This window comes from Pogona vitticeps, chromosome 2, assembly GCF_051106095.1.
Source record: "Pogona vitticeps strain Pit_001003342236 chromosome 2, PviZW2.1, whole genome shotgun sequence".
Taxonomy (NCBI): domain Eukaryota; kingdom Metazoa; phylum Chordata; class Lepidosauria; order Squamata; family Agamidae; genus Pogona; species Pogona vitticeps.
Genome location: NC_135784.1, coordinates 270,344,400 through 270,364,933, shown reverse-complemented (window position 1 = coordinate 270,364,933; position 20,534 = coordinate 270,344,400). Strand labels below are relative to the sequence as shown.

Sequence of the window (20,534 nt, the reverse complement as noted above, 5' to 3'; positions counted from 1 at the left end):
ATTTATTAATATGGCTTCCTTATAGTATATTTGCAGCTCATGCTTTTTTTTAAAAAAAGGAAGTTCTAATGCGTAGCTTTGTGGGATCTGTTGGAAATGAGACAGACAATTCTTATCTATCTGTGTCAAAGAGAGGGGAATAATGTACCTGTGTCAAATATAATTACACCCTTGGGATGTACAGTGTAAGCCTGTGCATCTTAAACCAGCCATTTTCATTTCTGATTTTTAAATTTATACTTCAAATCTATGTTTGTATTTCCACTACTCCCATGATGGTACCTGGGTAGGAATACTGCCATGGTAGGCATTCATCAGTGCTGTTTCTCCAAACCACTATGCAAATTAGCCCTGCAGGATGCTGTTAAAACATCACGGCTTTATCAGAAAAGGTAACTCAATGTGGATTTTATTATATTTTTAAATCTAAGTCCCATTTTTAAATATTAGAAATCAAAATAAGTGATCTGCTTCCTCTTTCACCATGCAGCATTTTTTCATACACTATTTTCTGCTGGATTCTCTGGTGGTTCTAGATTTTAAAGGTACAAGGGACCATCATTTCAATAACATGCTTTGTCATAAGCAGATTTGTGGTGATAGTCTTCCTGTGTTTTCTAATGCTCAGCTATACCTCGTTCACTGCTTCAAGGTATTCCCCTTTGTACCAATCAAAATCTCACCTTTTCCCCCACTTAAGGCCAAATGCTATTTTCAAAAGCAAGCTTTGGGCATCACCTGCCATTAATGGAGGTTTTGTACTTCCCCTAGTAAGGGCACAATCAATGCCCTGAACAAACTAAGAATTAACACATTCACATCCACTCCATTTGCCACCCAGTAAAGTAAAGGCATATTCATAAGGGAGTTCTAAGAACATCTGTTATGTCTTCCACATGCCATTTCTGGGAATTGTTAAAGTGATACAGAAAGAGAAAGAAAAAATATTTAAAATACATTACACTCAGTGTAGTCCTTTCTTGAGAGGTACCAACATTGGAATAATCAAAATCACATTCTTAGCATCACCACTGAAAATATCTCATAGCTGTGATCTTGCACACATCTACGTTGAAAGAATCTCCACCTCCACCCCACCTCATATTGTATTCGCTTATAAATAATATTTACCAGGGTAGTGCTATTTTAGCATCTGAATTCTAAATGTATATATGGAAGTACATTTCATTCATCGCACTAGGACATGCTTCTAGATTAAATAAATTTAGGGCTGGATCCTTAACAAGGCATTGGACCACAGCCATATACAGTCTCAAGCATTTACATAGCACAACTGCACTTATTTGCATTGCTAGATGGAAGTCTTCAGATCATAATCTGACTCGACTATTCCCTTTAAACCTTTCTGGGCATTGCTATGTAGCACAACAATTTCTATCCAGTTACTATCAGAGGTTATTGCCATTTAAAAAAAAAAACTATAAATCCCATCCCCTGCTCCGTTATTCTTATCTATATTTACAGTTTTGTTCTGTACCCTTTACACAGCAGTGCACTTTACAGTCTTCTTGTCTATTGTCCCAAACAATGCTGTGAGATAGGTCACAGTGCTATCATTCACCTGCTATTATTTCTCATTAGTACAGACAGTAAATAACAGCTCTCAAATCCAAGCATGCCTCTCTAACTATTGAACATCACCATCTCACAGTGATGTTCGAACAGAACTGAGTCCAGTTCTGAAATCCATTATCAATATACATTGCCATATCTGAAGAACATACATATTTCTGTTTTCATAGGTAACTACTTCTGAGTACTTTTAAAACTACAAACCCTGGGAGGGACACCAGAAATAACTTGAAGGCACATAATTACAATTATTATTTTAGTGATTAGGAATGCTTCAAAAATATACTGCACAATCTTCACATATAGTACATGTGATTTCTTTCCTACGCTAGGGCATATCGATGTAATGCACCATGCATAAACAGACCCTCAAAAATTCTTGTTCTTTCAAATAAGGAACCGAATTTTTAGACCCATTTGATCTATTTTATTATGATTTAGCTAACTCAGGTCCAAAAACTCTTATTACCTATATTTAGATAATGTTTTTTTTTCATTATTATTATTTTTTCATAATATCCTCTAAAAATTCACTTTAATCTTTTTCAATGGACAGTCATGATGATAATTGTACAAAACTGTGGGTTTTTTAAAAAAAAACTTTCTATTTATTTATCATACAAATTTTATTTCATTATTTACCTCCCCTCCAAAATAGCTGGCATTTCCTTTGTAGTGTAAACTAGTGTATAAACATATTTTTGTAATTACTTAATTTTAGGCACATGCACACATTCAAAATTGTATATATTAGACTACTGTATATTAATTCTATACTCTAGCAATTTCTCATTGTTGTTATATGCCATCATGTTGCTTCTGACTTACAGCAACTCTGTGAATAATCAGTGACCTCCAAAAGACGGTGTCATTAACAAGTCCGCTCAAGTCTTGCAAAGTCAAGCCTTTGGCTTGGTTTCCTACTGCCTTAAACTAAGTAATATTTAATAGCAGAACTTGATTGTTGAAACACAAGGAATTAAGAACATGTCAGAATACTGCATTAATGGATTTTTTTTAAAAAAACTGTATATAATTAATCAATTTTGTTTGCATGACAATTCTATATATTCCAGACCCAATGGAAATAAATATTCTTGTATAAATTCTCTACTTCTTGATGAAAGGCCTCTGCAAGTACATTTATGATTAAAATTTAAGTTTAGATAAGCAAAGACCACTAATGCAAATTAATACTCTGCAGAGCTCTATTTGCACATTGTAGCACATAAAATGTTCTTTGCCTGTTTACTTTATTAGCATCCTTATAGAAAGTCATTATCTTTGTAAAACTGATTGTTTGCAGTTGCAATCCATTTTGACAGTGGCAACATGCCAGATTATATATACTAAGGCAGCTATTGTATTTACCAGCTCCTTGTTCTATTCTAGATGACATTATATTGATCTATATGCTGGTATGGGCTAGCTTCATGCAGGTTAATGGTAACTTGTCCTTTTTAACTCAGTGAAGCTGAGGAAAAACTCCAAGAGAACTCAACATTTCAGAGATTATCTGTTATTTCATGTAATATTTTTATTAGAATGGTTTTACATTGCAGCAGTATCTCCCAATAGTATTTACAATAAGAAACCTATATCTATCCACAGCAGTGTTTGCAGGACCCCCTTGTCATTAAATATGACTGTTCATCCCAGAGACTTGTAATAATAGCCTTTAATTAAACTGGTGACCATTTCAGGTTTTCCATTTCCCTTTCAAGGTCTTAATTATTAGCTCTATCTAGCCTTTTAAGGCACACAGATTGTTGAATTATATAATTAAACTGCATCTGTGATAGAAATATCAAGATTTTTGTATATTTTCAACAGATTCTTGAATGATGAGCTTTTAAAACAAATAGCGTATTGTGTGTGGTTTTACTTCCATGTGGTGGTACACTAGTATTACTAAGATATAGGGAAAATGGTAGCTTTATATAGGAATAATAGTTAAGCATGATGCATGCAAATGAGCTTTTTTATGCATGGCTGGCAAAAGTGCTAATTAAATAGTTGGTATTCAAGTCTATGCACGTTCATTGTTTAGTGACACACAAATTCAGTGATGTGTGCCAGCAGACATTTTAAGTTGAATGTTTTCTCTTCTGCGGTCTTTGTCATGAAATGGTGGCACCATGATGAGAACACTAGTGTAAGCAAAACACTGAAATATGCTTTAATAATGTTTTAACCATGTAGGAACAGCGGTCTAGTTCCATAATGAATTTTTAATTTCTTCATATAAGGATGTTCTGAGTTATTGCTGATGCATATTAAATCATATACATGAGTCATTTTCTCAACATATTTGCATAAAACGGCCAAATGCTAATGCACCAAATGGAGTTTACTATATATGGTACTGTAAATATGCCTTGCAATTTTGATGCAATCAATCTCTGGTATTTCATTAGCAGCTTACACAGGGTGGAGCAAGGGGAAAAAAGAACAGAAGAAATGAATAAACTGTTCTGTAGCTTCCTAGAATATAATTACAATGTATTGCTTTGCTTATATCAAGAAATAGAATATCTCTAGATTTTCCAAACAAAAGATGTAGAGGACGGGGTTGTTGTTTTTTAAGTACTTATACTGCTCATAAATATCAGCAAAAACTGTTTTGCGCATTTTTGCATTTGATATGGAATGCCTGATTAAATTTATATGTTACTAGTTATTTTGCTTGTGTCACGTGTGCTTTTTGTGCATGTTGGATCACTGGGGCTTTAGATCTATTAATTCCAAATTCCTGCTAGCTTCTCAATACACCCAGGTGTCATTTCATAAGTGATTATGATGAGAGAATTATAATCTCTTCTATTATCTATTAATTGTGTCTATTTCATATTCATCCATTATATACTTCATTATATATTTCAGGAATTCAAAGCTAGTATTCAGGCTGTGGCATCTCTGACAACATTAGTAGGCCAAACAACTAGGTCACATTTAATAAAGAAGGCTTCCTGTTTTCTCTGTTCCTCCCCTCCTTTTTGCCATCCAAAACATATTAACACCTGGTGGGGGTGCAGGGAGGGGCAATTTAAAAATAAATGTATGCTTTGCCCTACAGATATTTTAAATTAGTCCTGATAAATAATTAAGTAATGCATAATATATTATTTTGATGCAATGGTCTTAAGAATTTGAGTGGTATTTCAACTACAATTATAGTAATTTATTTATCAGTAAAAATTTACATAATCACAGTTCAAAATCCGACGGACTGGAGAGATATCAGAGAGGCAGCCATGAATGTGGTAATGATTTAAGCATTAGATTGACTTAATAATGCAACAACATTGTACACAAGATGCTGGAATCTCTAACATCACTTGTATTTGATGAATCATTTTAAACAATGAAGGTGGCTGTATTAGTTTCTATGTCTTAACACTATATTGTTTGGAAGCAAAATAGTAGGCAGATAGTTGGCTGAGACATATTTATGCCAGGTAACACACTGGCTGAAATCCAGCAGAAAGTCACAACTAGAGTAGGCCCAGTGGAACTTGCATAGGAGTTGACTAACCAATCCTGACTGATTCAATGGACCTACTCTAGTTGCAACTTACTTCTAGATGTCAACCTCTCTTTTTAAACTAGGTCTAAGCTGTAAAGTGTCTGAAAGCCAGCTGAGCACATGTATGAATATTGCTATCATAAGGCAAAGCAAAAACCAATCAAATCATCACCCTTGGATTAAAGCTAGTTTAGGTGCTATTCAAACATAACAGTTTCTTTTTAATGAAATGTCATACATAAAGAGTAAAATAAAGGCCTGACACACGTCCAGCAGTGTTACAGAAGGAGTTTCCCTATGTTAGCTAATCTACATAATGGATTTTCTTGAGGAAGGAATACCAATTTCTATTGCGTTTGGAGTATTTATTGTATATTACACTATTTAGAAGAACTTTCCCATGGGGAACTATATTTTTATTTTATTGCTACTGAACATGGAATGTTTGTATATGTGTTTTTAGAAGTTTTTTTTTTAATTCCTGCTGCTCAAAAACTGTTCTGGTTTACTCTCGTTCTGGCCAGGTTGATTCACTTAATCGTAAAAAATCCATCTCACACTGGACAAGATGAAGTTAAGGATTTTAAAGTCCCATTTGGTCCATGTTTACTTGTCAATAGCATCTGATGGACTTCAAAATGCATATTGCTCAAATCATCCCCATACATTGTTGTTATATGCAATCAGGTCAGCTCCGATTTAATGGCAATTCTATGGATTTGTGACTTCCAGAAGGTTCTCCTATCATCAGCAATCTTACTCATGCCCCACAACCTATCTTTCATATATCCAGTTAATTGTCCATTCCTAAGCATAAAAATATTCTTCATGTTGATATCAATGAGATTGGTTTCTACTCCAGATATGATGCTTAGATGGCATGTGAGCTGTCTGATGATTGCCAGTCTTGCATTGTAACTAAAGTTACCAAGCTAATATTACTTTTCCTCATTTCTAGTCATGTACAACATATTTTGATTAAATGGTCTTGCAGAATATACTTCTAGACACAATTTCACTGTATGCTAATACAGTAGTTTCTTACATAGAAATGTAAGAGCACTGCAGCTGCAATTCTGTGCAGACTTACTTGGGAGTAAGTACCACTGAACTTAGTAGGATTCTAAGTAAATATGCACATGGTTGCATTATCAGTAGTAGAATAACTATTATGTTCTAAAATAGTTCAAATCAAATTAATAATATTGATAATTATTGTTGGTACAAAAAAATTTTTTTTTCTAGTTTTCTGATATTTTTACTATTATTTCCAGGCCCATTTAGATTTTTGTGAAGATACCTTCCATGCTAAGTAGCTTATGAATGGTTAATATTTCTTAGTTTTGAGATAGAGCGGACCATATGGCTATTACATTCATGTTAACATAATCCACATTCTTCTTTCTTGGGAACAGGACAACATAGAATAATAAGGTGTAAGTTGCTTTCATATTCTTTGCACTAAACATGTTGTAAGCTATTTTCTCAGCCACAGTGAAATACACAGCGTAAATGCATTTAAAATGATAACAAGAGACAAATAAAACTATACTTTGTACACCAGTTTTTAAAAATTCATTAAATAAATTCTTGTCATTAAAGTTTACTTTCTTTAAGGCATATAATGTGTTCAGAGTATAAGTTTATTGTTGATTATGATGATGAGACCAACATAGTTGAGCAGAGTTTCAAAACAAAGGTGTTTTGCTAATAGATATAAGTAGGAGGGATATATGATATTGTCTCTGCAAGTCAAAGGGATCTCTCACCTTGTTTCTTTCTATTTAATACTGCAATTCAAAGCAGCACTGTTGGTCAGTTTGACAATAGTCCTATTGTCTCAACTTATCTTGCTCCCACTAAGCACATTTCTAATACCTAAATAGCACTGGTACTAGTGACATAAGGTACACACGGTACATGAGCCTGTTATATTATGTGACTCTCCAGGTAAAGTCCAATGAAATAAAAACACTTGGGATTCAATCTGCAACCATTCAAAACAATGGAAGCTTGTTACTGAAGTGCATCTGACACAGATTGCATCCTTAACATCCCATCTTTGAAATACATTTAATGGAAGCAAATTACACTACAGTATCATCTTTCTTCCTAGTAAATGTGTGTTGGTGGCTTTGGTTTTATTATTTATAAACAACTTTGCCTGCCTGCATCTTCCCATTGAGCCTGATTACTTCTGAAAAATTCAGGCCTCCCATATTATCATGTCTGTGTGCTGGCATATATGTTACTTACACAAATGATCATGCACACATACATTAGGGAAGTCTTAAAATAAGGTTCCTCTGTATCTGGGGCTCATTATGAACATGTAAGTGTAAGTAAAAAACTGTCACAAAATACAGATGGGAAGAATGAATGAGCTGTCTCACATGAATTAGAAATAACATAGAGTCCTATACTGTATATGTATTAAGTAGATGTCTCTCTCTATATTTTATGTGCCCTGTATACTGAAGGCATGGGCCTGATAATAACTGCAGGAACACCTAGGAAAAAAGAGCCTATTTATTTTGAAAACAGCATTTTCAAAAAATATTTCAGAAGCCATCCAGTACTATAATTAAGAATAGATAACATTATTCAGCAAAGCTCTGTTAACAGTTCTAGAATATGATGTTTTTTTAATGTGACAAATTCAAGTTCACAATAGCACACTGTACAAATGGTGGAGACCATCCCACACATACTCAGTAGCAGATCCTACTGATGTTAACAATGCCTGAAAGAATCATAGCACATCCATTTTCCAGGTCATGGTTAATTAAACCTATTTTCCCCAGTTCCTTATCATACACAGTTCTGACTTCCTCTTCAGCTTACTACAAACCCCATTATCTCAGATAGCCTTCTAAGTTAAATCTCCTCTGATGTACCTGAGATAAGAAATTCAGCATCAACTGGATTCTGAACAGGGTACTGAAGATTTCTGTCAACTTCAGAAAGAAGACATTGCCATGATTACCATCACATCACTTGTTTTGACAAATTTTTCTCAAGTGAAACAAAATCCATATAAGGCTGCAATCTCCCAGTCCTAGTGAAATCTGCCCATCAGTAAACCTATATTTGCCCTGTTTGGCTCCCTGACTGTTTTTCTTTTTAAATGCAAAACAAGTTCCTTCTCCCGTTCTTTTTCAGCCAGTGGGCACAGGAGAAAGCAGGCTCCATGCCACACCAAGGTGGGTGGATTTAACTTCCAGTTGAAGAGTTAAGATGGTATCATTAGTTGCGCACAGCATGATTTCTCTCTAATCCTCTCGGGAACTTACAACAAGTTTAAATGTCCATGCATGATGTTATTAACTGGCTTTAGTAAGCACTTAAGACAGCTTTTAAAAAAAATCTTTCAAGAAGTTATACTGTACCTAGCAACAAGAATATATAGCTAGCCACAGACTAATTTTACAACAGTGGGGAGAGGGGAAGAGGAAAGAGAGAGAGAGAGACTCCTGCAGATGCTCCAGCTGACAGAACTGCAACAAAATTTTAAATGTTCAGTTTACTGGGAGAGGGGTGGAATCCAGTCCAGAGGACTAGGAACTTGTTTTTAAAAGAAATTCTTATATTGCCACAATATAAGACATAAGACATAAGAAATTTATTTGTCATTGCGCTCACAAGTGGGTGCAACGAAATGAGGTGCTCTTCCCCAAGGTAAAACTGGACAACACTACAAAAAAAAGTTAAAATATACACAACTTTCACCATCCAAATATAGATACCCCGTTTTCTCTCAGCAATTAAAATTCCACCAAAAACCTATGGCCCCGCATTTAAACTCATGTCAGATACTGTTGCAGATGGAAGGACTGATAGTTTACATACCAGACAACAGAATACACAACCAAAATGCCTGTATATCCCAAGGTTTTACATTTTATATCAAATCTGAGAATGGGGTTTATTAAGGAATACCTCAATCTAATTTTAATGGGTGCTATAAGAAACTGATTTACAATTAACAGTACCCCTGCCAAGTCTCAGCAAAAGAAACCACATCACTGCTACTGAAGCCGGTTAGCAGCTTACTCACTTGGTCTGTGTGGTCACAGACAGACCCTACATTGCTCAGATTGGGAGGAGAGCCAAGGTGCCATGATGCCACCAAAAACATTGTCCTTTGAGTACCAAGATACAAAACACGCAGGTGAGAAATGTCTGTTCTCCTCTCTAGCCTCCATCTTCTTCTACAGGCTATTTTCACAGTGTCTGTGTAACCAACCGGTCAAAAGGAGTAATAACGAGGGCAGTTACTTTCCAGGAGCGATTCTCATGTTTAAAAAAAAGTACCGTTTTTGTGAACAGTTCGCTGGAGCCTTAGGTCACCCCCCCCCACCCGCCTTCTAACAGCGATAATAATAAACTATAATAATTCATCAGCAGCAAGAACTAAGAGTAGAATAATTGTATTCTGTGCCAACTGGGTGCCATTGGAAAGGAAAGTGGCTGGTGAAAAGAAGCCCAGCAGCAACCGGAGGGCATGCAGAAAGTACGGAGTGGGGGGGTTGGAGAACTTTGACATGACCAACTTGACAAGGAGGAGAGGGAAGACGCTGCCTTGCCCTAGCAAAAACAGAGCCTTCAGCAGCGGGGTGATATGAGAGCGCGCTCTCTCTCTCTCTCTCTCTCTCTCTCTCTCTCTCTGTGTGTGTGTGTGTGTGTGTGTGTGTGTGTGTGTGAGAGAGAGAGAGAGAGAGAGAGAGAGACTAGGAGCTCAGCCATCCCGTCTCCCGGGAAACACCAATCACCGCTCGCGCCTGAGAGGCAACCGGTGCTTCTCTCTCTCTCTCTCTCTCTCACACACACACACACACACACACACACAGAGTCTGGTCCTGCCCAGCGGCCCGTTCGCTCTGTCATTGCTACGCCACTCCTTAAAGCAAACGCAGAAAAGCAGCGGCGGCCTCAGCAACCTCCCTCTTTCCACGCCGAGCGCGCTTCCTGCTGAACTCGCCTGCTAAGAGTTTCCCGAGAGAAACGCGCGCACTCAAAACTAAGCTAATATCCCGAACTCACACGTTGGAAGAATCAGAGGTGCCGCCGCCGCCGCCGCCGCCAAACGACCTACTTCTTTGCCCGTTTGATCTTTTGTATTGTTTTCTAAACATCTTTGCAGGTGACTCCCTGCTCCTTTCTCGTCCCAGTAGCCCCGGGGTATTAAGCACGTCGCGGGAATTCAGCGGGGCAGCTGCCGACGCCCCTTCGCCACTTCCCTGCTCTGAATTGTCTTCCGCACGTTTCATAAAGGGCTGCACTAAGATCACATTGCACTGTGCGAGAGCACAACCAGCATGGAGTCAGGGTCAACAGCAGCTGCCGCAAGGAGCCAGTCTCTGTTCCTCAGGCCCCAGCACAGAAGGACCTTTTGGCCCTCCTCGTGGGCGAGAGGGACCCAGGGCTCTCCCTCCGGGCTTTGGTTCCCTGTTCCGAAGAAGCTCCCTGTCTTTCCTGTCCTCTGTGACTCTTCCAGTAGGAACCATGACTAAGGAAATGTGGCCTACCCTGAACACGCAGAGAAGGTTCACCTGATATAAATGTGCTGGGCAGAAAAAGAAGAAAGAATAGAGTTTTACACTCTGAAGGACAAAGCCAGCTCACCCTGACAACAATCCTGCAAATCATGGAAGCCAGTGGGACTAAGGAGGCAAATTTTAAGCCTGCTTAGTTGAGAATAAGCTACCTTCTGAAGGATCATGTGTAGGATTTGCACATCTGTTTCAACCCACCTACTTCCAGTCAGCTGGATGGAGCTATTAAAGCTCTAACCCTGGAATAACAGATGGATTGCTCCAGGAAATGACATAAAAATAATGAATTAAACACTACTCTTGACAAAATCCACTGAGACAACATGTAGGTATATTTCAAGTGAAAATTAAACCCCAAATAACTCAAGATTTGAGATTTCAAAATTCCATGTTATTACTATAACAACAAAAACAAAAACAAAAACAACAACAACACAGATAGAGATGGTACATGTGCCATAATCATGAAATGTACTCCATGATAGTTTAAATAATCTCAAGACTCAGATGACACATTTTTGAAGCGGGATTTCACCTTTTCTTCCTGCCATCATTACTCTCTGCTTTCTACCTCCACTAGAATTTCTGTCTTGACCAACCTTAATTAAATGAGAAACAAAGACATAATTCCACTAAATCAACCACTACATTGACAGAGAAGCACTGATGGAACAACACAGTAAAACGTAAAAAGTTTGTGGGATACTTGTTTAAAAGAAGCCAAAATGAACCAATACAAGTAATTGTTTGTGTATGGGCCCTATATAGCCATATCGTTTCAACACAGCCCCCTAATTTCCTCTTTCTTTACCTAAAAATAAGCCAGAGTGGAACATAATTCTGAATAAGTGCAGAGAAAAGCAGGCTTTATGTTCTGTTTTCTTGGTGTGTGTTGAACAGGAGGACCCTATGCATCTGCAGAACAATTCTCCCAGTATCATCTAGACCTGCAGAGATGTCTAAAAACATGGATGCTTTTGACATGCTATTATGAATGAAAGCATGTTTTATGCCCACAGCTAATGTACTTTACTCCACTGGATGAAGTCCTTAAGGAACCAAGGTCAATGTCACATACTCTTTGAAGTTCAATATCTGGATGTTTTGAGGGCTATTTATTTATTTATTTATTTATTTATTTATTTATTTATTTATTTATTTATTTATTTATTTATTTATTTACCTATTTACTTACTTACCTACTTACTTATTACCACTGTCATCCAAGTAGTCAAAATGTATAAAAGATTAAAATCTTGTATATAGTCCAACTGCATTCATCTAGGCTTAGTCAGAAGTAAGAGGGTATAGAGTTGCACTGAAAGGCAACCACATATTTTAGCATAAAGTTTTGGCAAGCTATTTTGACTTCCTTCTCAACAAAAAAGCTGGCAAACAAAACCAACAAGAGCATTATGCAATAGTTTTATAAAATACTCTTTTTTCCACATAACTTCTTGTTGACAGCTACAGTGTTCAGCAAAAACACTCATGATCACTAGGCTTTAATGTCATGTAAAGGAAGAAAGGAAATATAGCAACACTAACAAAGTAGCAGAGAATCAAATAAAAATTGAAAGGCACAAGAAACCACAGCTAACATTATAAAATACTAAGTTTTAAAAAACAAAGAAAGTTGTCTGGTCCTTAAAAAAAAGAAATGTGTTAGAGGTGACACCTTTATTAGTCCACTTAAAAAACAAACAACCAGCAAGCTTTCATGAGTCAAGTCTACTTCTTCAGGCCATGCACCAATATTGCAGAAAAATTAAAAATGAGAGTCCCAAAACTTTCTGGCAGAAGTCTGCCAGGTATGATTAAGATAATGTGTTGTTGTGTTTTTTTAAAAAATATATTTTTCATCTATCAGCCTTTTTAAAAATCTGTCTCTTATGCTGCCAATAGATTCTGGGAAATGATCAATCAAGCCATGAACTGTTTGGATCCATCATAAATTATGATTATCAAATTTTGAAAGGAAAATTTGTGTGATGCTGTTGACATACTTAATTCTATATGAGCAAGCCCTGCCATTCTCCCAAGTCCAATGAATAAGCTCTTTCCCACTATGTTTTTTTGTCAAGCTCACTCTAAGTAATATTCAAGAAAATACATTAAATGAAGTAAACTAAAGGGCTAACCACAGCAAACTTTCTAGAATATTACTATGATGCCAGTCAGTTGAAAGCCTTCCCCACCCCCACTCCCTAGAATATGAACTATTTATGCTATTTATTTTCTGGATCATTTAAGAAGAAGTTTTGCAACTTGAACTTCTCTACAAAGGATTATACTAGCTCTATCTCAGCAGTTCAAACTCCCAAACTGGGAGTGGGGCAGCTTGCTTGTCTGAAATAACTTTTAAATGAATACTTTTTAGTTGCTTTTTTTGTTATGTTGTGCATTGTACAGCCTAGCAATGATATTAGTTCTAGTGTGGGAAAATATTATAATTGAGATCTGGTAAGTTATTTGCAGACTTCAAGTTTTTCTTTACACTGTGCTGACATTTAGCATAGCCCCAGTGAGGAAAACAATACTGCCATTCATGGCTCTAGACGTAGGTTTCAATCGACTTAAGCGGGCACAATGAAACTTGGTCATTCACTGGTTTCCCATATTGTGTTCTCAAATTTTCTCTCAGCAAAAGTATAATGACTCAGTATTGTATGGCTGCATAGACAAGGGCTCAGAACAAGAGACACTAGTTTTGTCTGACGGTGTGAGAAAGTCGTGAAGGGATCTTTTCTTCCAGATGGTGTTAAATTCAGCTGCCTTTTTAACATTGGCCTTGCACAGCAATCTGCTGCTCCCTTTTCAAAAGGAATGAGACTTGGTTCCCACTAGTTAACATGCATACTCACGCAAGCCTGCAACTTCACTCCAACTGTTTTACAATGCAATGGTATGCTAAATAAATTTGATCTAGGCTCTTCCACTGTTAAAGCTACCCTTCAAAGGACTATTCAGATTATATTTATACTTCTTTGGACTGGGCCTTCTGTTTGCAGGCTGTTTCAAGTTCTAAAGAAATATCATCTTAGTGCTACAAAAAGTTATTTTGACTGAAATGGCAAACTTAATGAACTCTCCCCCACAATTATTAGAAGCTGGAGTATGTGAGATACAAATTTTAAAAAAATAACCCAACTTGTGTCAAATCAGTGGAAGAGAAATAAATAAATAAAATAAATAAATAATAATGAAATAACATTAAAATGTATTTTATTGATTGATACTCATGTAACATTATCATGATACAAAGCAATTCTGATATGACAATGGTAACACAGAATTATAATATCATAAAACAAAACAAAAAAAATCCTTCAGTGCTTTCCTTAAAAAATTTACAGAAAAGGCCAAAATGTGAGAGCTTATTCTGTAAAGGAAAAGTAATTTCACTTCAAGGAATGTTTTTCACTAAACAAAAGATTCCCCAGAAAACATCTTATTGCCTTAATTGAACCACTTTGAGAAAGAAAACCATGCACTTTGTAATGTAAATGTTAATAGTAGTAGACAATGGCCCTAGGTAAACAGTACCCCTGGACATGCAGTAAAGAAAAAGCAGAAAAGTGCTTAACAATGGAAAGCTATTGGCACAAACAGAACTTCTAAAGTAAATAAACAAGATTGTTCATTGGTCACTACAGTAGTAAACTGTGGCACGTGCAGAACAGCCAAAATGAGCCCTTTGTAAACAGTCTCTCTCCCTAGTTTCATCCAAAATTAAGTGCAAAGCTACTATTAAAACTCCTCAAAACTAACTCCTAACAAATCATTCATGACTTTAGTTTTAAGCCATAACCTTAATTTTATGGAATTATCAAGACAAAAATAAGGCAACCTGTATGTCAATATTGATAAATTAGTTATTTTGTGCACATGCACACACACAAATATACAAGCACACATTAAAACATACACTTTTTGTACCATTTCATTTTAGCTTCTAATTCAGAAGGGAACCCTAAACCAAGCCAAAACATCAAAATTCAAATATTGTGTGCATTTACTTAGGAAAGAACCCCATTAATTTCTGTTGCTTTTCCTTCTGAGTAATATACATGATGGGATTGTAAATATGAGTTGGCTGTCACTTTTATCAAGTGTGATGAGTCTGCTTTGTCATAGGGGCAGCATACCTGGGGCAACTCACCAAAATAAATGGATTTAAATTTTACTTCTGTCTCCCCAGCACTACAGCAAACTATGTAACTGTAATGACTCTGTGAGCCTGTGTGATGTGACATTTGCAAGGCCAAAAACTGAGTCCTTGTCAATTTGTCCTGGAGATATATAACCACTTTCCTTTCTACCGGCTCTGTTTTGCCTTTTTCTTTTGTAAGCTGAGCCCCAGAAAATTTCTACCCCAGAACCAAAGCTATATTTAATTATGAGTAGCTGAAACAGTAGTTACAGAATTAACAGAAAGAGACAGTCTGCAGCCACAGAACAGTTGGGGTTCCCACTTGGGAGCCTGCAGATGGCTGTGGGTGGGAAATGCCTCTACTTTCTTAAGGGATGGAGATGAGTCTGGTATGGTGCACTTGATGTTTTTTTCATACGGCAACCCCCAACAGGGCTGTCTGTCATAGGCTGCCGGGCCATAGCATTGCCACTTGCCCCCGAGCGTGGGAATGGGAGCGTCCAGCCGTTCACATCTCAGACATTCCGTTTAACGGAATCAATTAGGCAGGACCAAACCCTCCGATTCCCCCCTTCCACCCCCCCTTTTTGGTCAGGTCTATATACGTCCTAATTATTTCTGTTTGGGATGCCAGAACAGTTTCCTAGATAGATCTGATCATCCTTAAACAAGAAGAGAGGAGGCGCACACGTGGGTTTTGGAGTAAATGTCACTTTCATTTCCAATGCTAGCTGCCGAATAAGACACACACTACTTTCTAACATTTTGACAAGGCGGAGGGAGGCAATCTCATCTCCATCACGTATTTCTGCTTCAGTAGCTTCCTCAAGGAAACCCTCTTGGAACAGAGAAGCATCTATGCTTGCATTTTGAATAGAAGACTGTTTCCTCCCCCCTCCTTTTTTATATCAAATGTCACGTCTCCCCACCCCCACCCCGCTCCATGTTGTGGAACCATACCAGATCCTTAGCAGACAGACATTATTAACCTCTTCTTCCTGTTCAATCCACATTTTTATCCTTTTAAAGACATTTAATTTTGCGCAGTAGGCGCTTGTATACACGCTCACTTCAACTTGCGTCCCTTGACACAACATTACTCCTAACACTTCATAACTTTAAAAAGACCTCACAAGACAAAGTTAATCACATTCTGTTGTCTGAAAGACACACACTCCTTAATTTTTAAGTTAAAATCAAATTCACACAATGCCACGGTTCTGTTTTCAAACACAAACTTGTTATATCTAAAATGTTCATCAAAAACTGCAATCCTATTTGCATTAACTTAGAAGCAAGCTTCACTGAACTCAGTTGAGCGTACTTCTCAAAAGGCATGCACAGGATTGTGCACAGAACAACAATTACATCCCACCTTCCCAGAGAACAGCAAAAAAAACTTGCACATGCATTTGTTTACCATAAATACCATATCCTCTTTGCAGCGTATGGTTTATTCTTCATCATCCTGTGCCTGGCATGTTGTACATGTTTATATATGTATACATATGTACTTGACACACATATGTCTTTACATTTCCTCCTCTTTTTCCTCCTTGAGCTGCAGAAATGAGCCATTCAATTAATAAGCATTCCTGCCATGCCTGGGTTTTTAGTGTCCCCTTGCTGGAGCCTCTCACTTCTTTGTGCAGCGCGAAGATCATGAAGGAGTTTTTACTTTCGGTTATCTAGCTTTATGAAGACCAACACACTCATACAGCTAGATAACCAAAGATAACAACTCACTTCCGTCTTATGATCACTTGGGTTGGGGGAGAAGAATTTCTGCTCCCTCTTTGCTACAATCCAGATTGTTTCTGCTGACAGACTTTCCCAAGAACACCAGGCATGCTTTAAAATATTCATCCTTTTAAAGTACTGTAACAGTGAGTTGATTCAGTATGTAGAGTAGTAGTGTGTGCTTCCGAAACACATTCCAAAGTTTGTTGCCTTCAAAGTTTTATTCCGAACTTTTCTCTTCTCTTTCTCTCCCTTTCTCTTCCCCTCCCCACTCTCAACTCCTTTCAAGCCAGCAATTTCCGGCAGCGATGGAACAACTATTCATCTGTTAATATCAAAAAATAAACCCAGCTATTAAGGTGCATCAAGCTGTTCAGAGTGTGAAACATCCATCCCTCCACAGGCCTCTATTTGCATTGTAAATGGTTCATTCTCAGGCAAAAAGCCTTTAGCCTCTGTAAAGGTGTAAAGCCATCGGCAATTTCCAGCGCAGAGTACGGAAGAAGAGAGGGGAGAATCCCATTTCGGCAGAATTGACAAGACGATGGTGTTGGTGTGGTGGTGATGCGAAGATCCAGCTCTCCTTCCTGATCCTTTTTTGGATTATGCATCACAGAGCGTTTTAAGAATTCTTATTTTAACCAAATGGTGGCAGCAAATATCTTGCGGGTTTGGGGGTGGCGTGGCAGGGGAAGGAAACAACCTGGCAGATCCACGGTTTCTCAAGGTCCCCAGAGCTGGGCACGAGGAGCTGCAGGTCTCGTTGGCTGGCTTGCTGCTGCTGCTGCCCCCGGTCTGAAAGAAGGAGAAAAGGGCTATCATTGGAGGGCTCGCAGTGCCAAAATGTGGACCAGCCCGGCAAGGTCAGAGGTCCTCGACCGCGGGGGACCAAGGTAATGATGATGTAACGGGAAATCTCAAGCACACCCGGTAATAGATACGTATGAGCGATTAGCAGCCTGCCCCCTCCGCGCCATCAGCGAGAGCAGCGGCAACGGCGGCGGCGGCAGCAGCGGCAACGGCAGCGTTGGAACCATCCCTGCTCCCCAACCAGCCAGCACAGCAGTGCCCTCCCTGAGAGCTACGGGGTGGGGGTGGGGGATGGATCGCTGTCCGTTCGTCCGTCGGTCCATCTCTCTCTCTCTCTCTCTCTTTCTCTCTCTCTCTCTCTCTCAATCCGCGGCCTTTTACCTTCACTCGTTGCTAACGCAGATCGCTCTTATATCCAAAGCCTGGACGGAATCTCTCTAAGGAGAGATAAAAGCGTTCCAGGTCGGGGAGGCGGGGAGCGGTGTTGAAAACCGGGGGCGGGGGGGGGGCGAGGGAAGGGGTGGTGGAGAAGACAAGCGCCTTCGCCTGCGTTTCTCTTCCAGCGGACTCGGCATGCGCTGGGCAGGGGGCGAGATGGGAGAGAAGTGTGGTTGAACGAGGCACTCCTTGGTGCTGCTCAAGGCAGGGCCTTGCCGTTTACTGGGACTTGGAATCGGAGCTGCCCGTTATTACGCAGCGATTGGAGGTGTCATCGCATTGATAACTCGCTCTTCCCCTCGTCTCGCGCTTTTTAAATGGCTTCACTTCTCCCTCCTGCTCTGTGTCTATAAGCCGGTGCCCCGAGTCCTTGGACCATGGCGGTGGTGCAACGCAGTGGTCTGGGTGGCAAGGCTGGGAACGCTACAAGCGGCCGGCGCCTCAAGCCTCCTTGCTAGCTATGTTTCTGTTCTGACCAAACACCCCTCACCTCCTCGCACATACCCACACTTCGCTTCTTTCGCTGCCCCTCCCACTTTGGAATGCAACGCAAGTAAACATGTGGCATTCTTTGCAAAAAATAAGTATATAAATAAATAAAGACATCTTCTTTGCAACAAATAAGTATATAAATAAATAAAGACATCTACAGTATATCGTTTGTAGATGTGATCTGCGTTGTTTTTCAAACTTCCAACCCAGGCTAAAAAGCAAGGCACAAAACCCAGCAAAATGCTCAGGAAGCTAGCCAAGCTAGTGTTCAATCCTGGATGATTAAAATACTTTCTGTGGAGTCTTAAGAGTTGGCTCTTTTCCATTTCCTAACCTCCAAAAGGAAAAAAGGGAAGGGGGCAAGAGACACTACCATGTGCATTATTTAGCAATGTTTTCAGGGTGCTATTTTTTCCATTGTAAAGAGTAACATTAAGGTCCCCCTTGATTATATATGACACAGTGAATCTAATGATAGAGATACCAGAAGGTAAAATTAAGAAATGTGCCCCAATGGTTCCTCCATATCGCTGTTAGTAAAGGATGCACATATAAAAATCAGCAGAGCTATGCTGCTGTACATAGTAAAGAAAGCAGAAGCCCTGTATTGCCATTCTCTTTAGAGGTAAAATGTAACAAAATACACTGTACTGTTCAATATGGCATATGGTTCAAAATGTTAATAGGATAATGCCCAGAGTGAGAGTAAGCAGGCACATTTCCTATGCTGTCTTAAATATGCATAGGCTAACATTTTTCTCTTTCACATATTGAGCAATGGCTGCATTAGTATATATACACCTACTTCTAGCTGTGTACTATAACCAGCCATCATCACAATATTAACCTGATTATATGATGCTAATGTGCTTGCCAGTATATAAACAACTGTAAAGCAATGTCACAGAAGGCTAAAATGTGTAGGATATTTGAAGGGGGGGAGGATTGAAGGGGGCCAGTCTAATTGCTGGCTGAAGAGGAATATTATCATGTACTGTGTACAGTCAAAAGAAAAACAAAAGGAAGCAAGTACAAGACACAGCCCTGTATTAATGTATTTAAATACTATCTTAAAGTTCTTATAAATGTTCCCAGTATATCAAACAATATATTTATATGTGACAATACTATTGAGCAGCTATTTTCTGTGCTACTAATGATGGGTATAAGGAAATATATGCTCTGAGAGATACTTGGCTTATGGCACCAGTAGTATATTATGCGGAACTACATTATATGATCAGGTAAACAAAATTGTGCGAATGCCTGTGAATAGACAACATGGCACTCCTTTACTGTCTAAGGCTGCATAGGTATCATGCGGACTTAAATGAACTGGACAGTAATATTTAAGGACACATTATCATTCTGATATCATGTAGAACTCTAATGATGTTCTCTGAATTGGCAGATACATAGACCAAAGTCATCTCTTTTCCCCCTCCCTCATTTACTTTGCCATAGCTAGAGGCAGAAGTGTGAGTGATTGGGCATGTATTACATAGACCAGGCTTGTGAGGTGATGCATTAAAATTGAAGACAAGATAACATGTGGCTGTATATGTACATACAGTATCTAGGATGTTCATGTGAGGAGATCACATGTATTGACATATATGCATTTATGCACACACACCTGCATGCATTTAAATTGATTATGGTTCAAGAGACAGGTCTTGACTGGCTTATTGTGGCAGTGACTTCCTGATCCACTAAATTCAATGGATCTTCAGCTACCATTTACTTCAAGCATACTAAACATTGCTTAAATAGTTCCAATACTTTGGGGAAGGATTTTCACTTAAGAACTATATCCCAACCATTGTACAGCAAGAAATGTCTCATCTGTGCTATTCTGCAGATTGATAGTTGTGGAGCCCCATGATGTAAAAACTGTTAGTGTCATGATTATGACCTTGCTGATCATTAGCCATGGAAAGAAAAACACTTCCTCCTTCTTAGTTGACTTAAAGGGCTCTAGAAAAGCTATATATACTCACTGGCACTGTGATTCTGACCTAATCATACAGAAGATAGTCAGTTGATTTCAGCTGGATTTCTAAATAGTTTCGTGTAGAACTAGTGTGTAATCCAGGATATTAAATACTTGACCTCTCTGAATTTGAATAGAGTTTGTGCATCAGTTGCTTTTTTCCCCATATGCTTTGTAATTTTATATCTACATTTTGGTTTTGTTGCATTTAAAATTGCATTTAGGTAAAAGAAA

At 38.4% G+C, this 20,534-nt stretch overlaps 1 long non-coding RNA gene across 4 annotated transcripts in view; it reads right to left on the bottom strand.

Moving 5' to 3' along the window:
- The window catches only part of LOC110073986 (uncharacterized), a 150,732-nt gene that overhangs the window by 121,391 nt on the left and 8,807 nt on the right, over positions 1-20,534 (bottom strand). For all 4 annotated transcript variants that reach the window (XR_013542204.1, XR_013542203.1, XR_013542205.1 and 1 more), the window contains exon 3: positions 10,163-17,362. This is a non-coding gene — a long non-coding RNA (uncharacterized LOC110073986). The remainder of the gene's footprint in view (positions 1-10,162; positions 17,363-20,534) is intronic.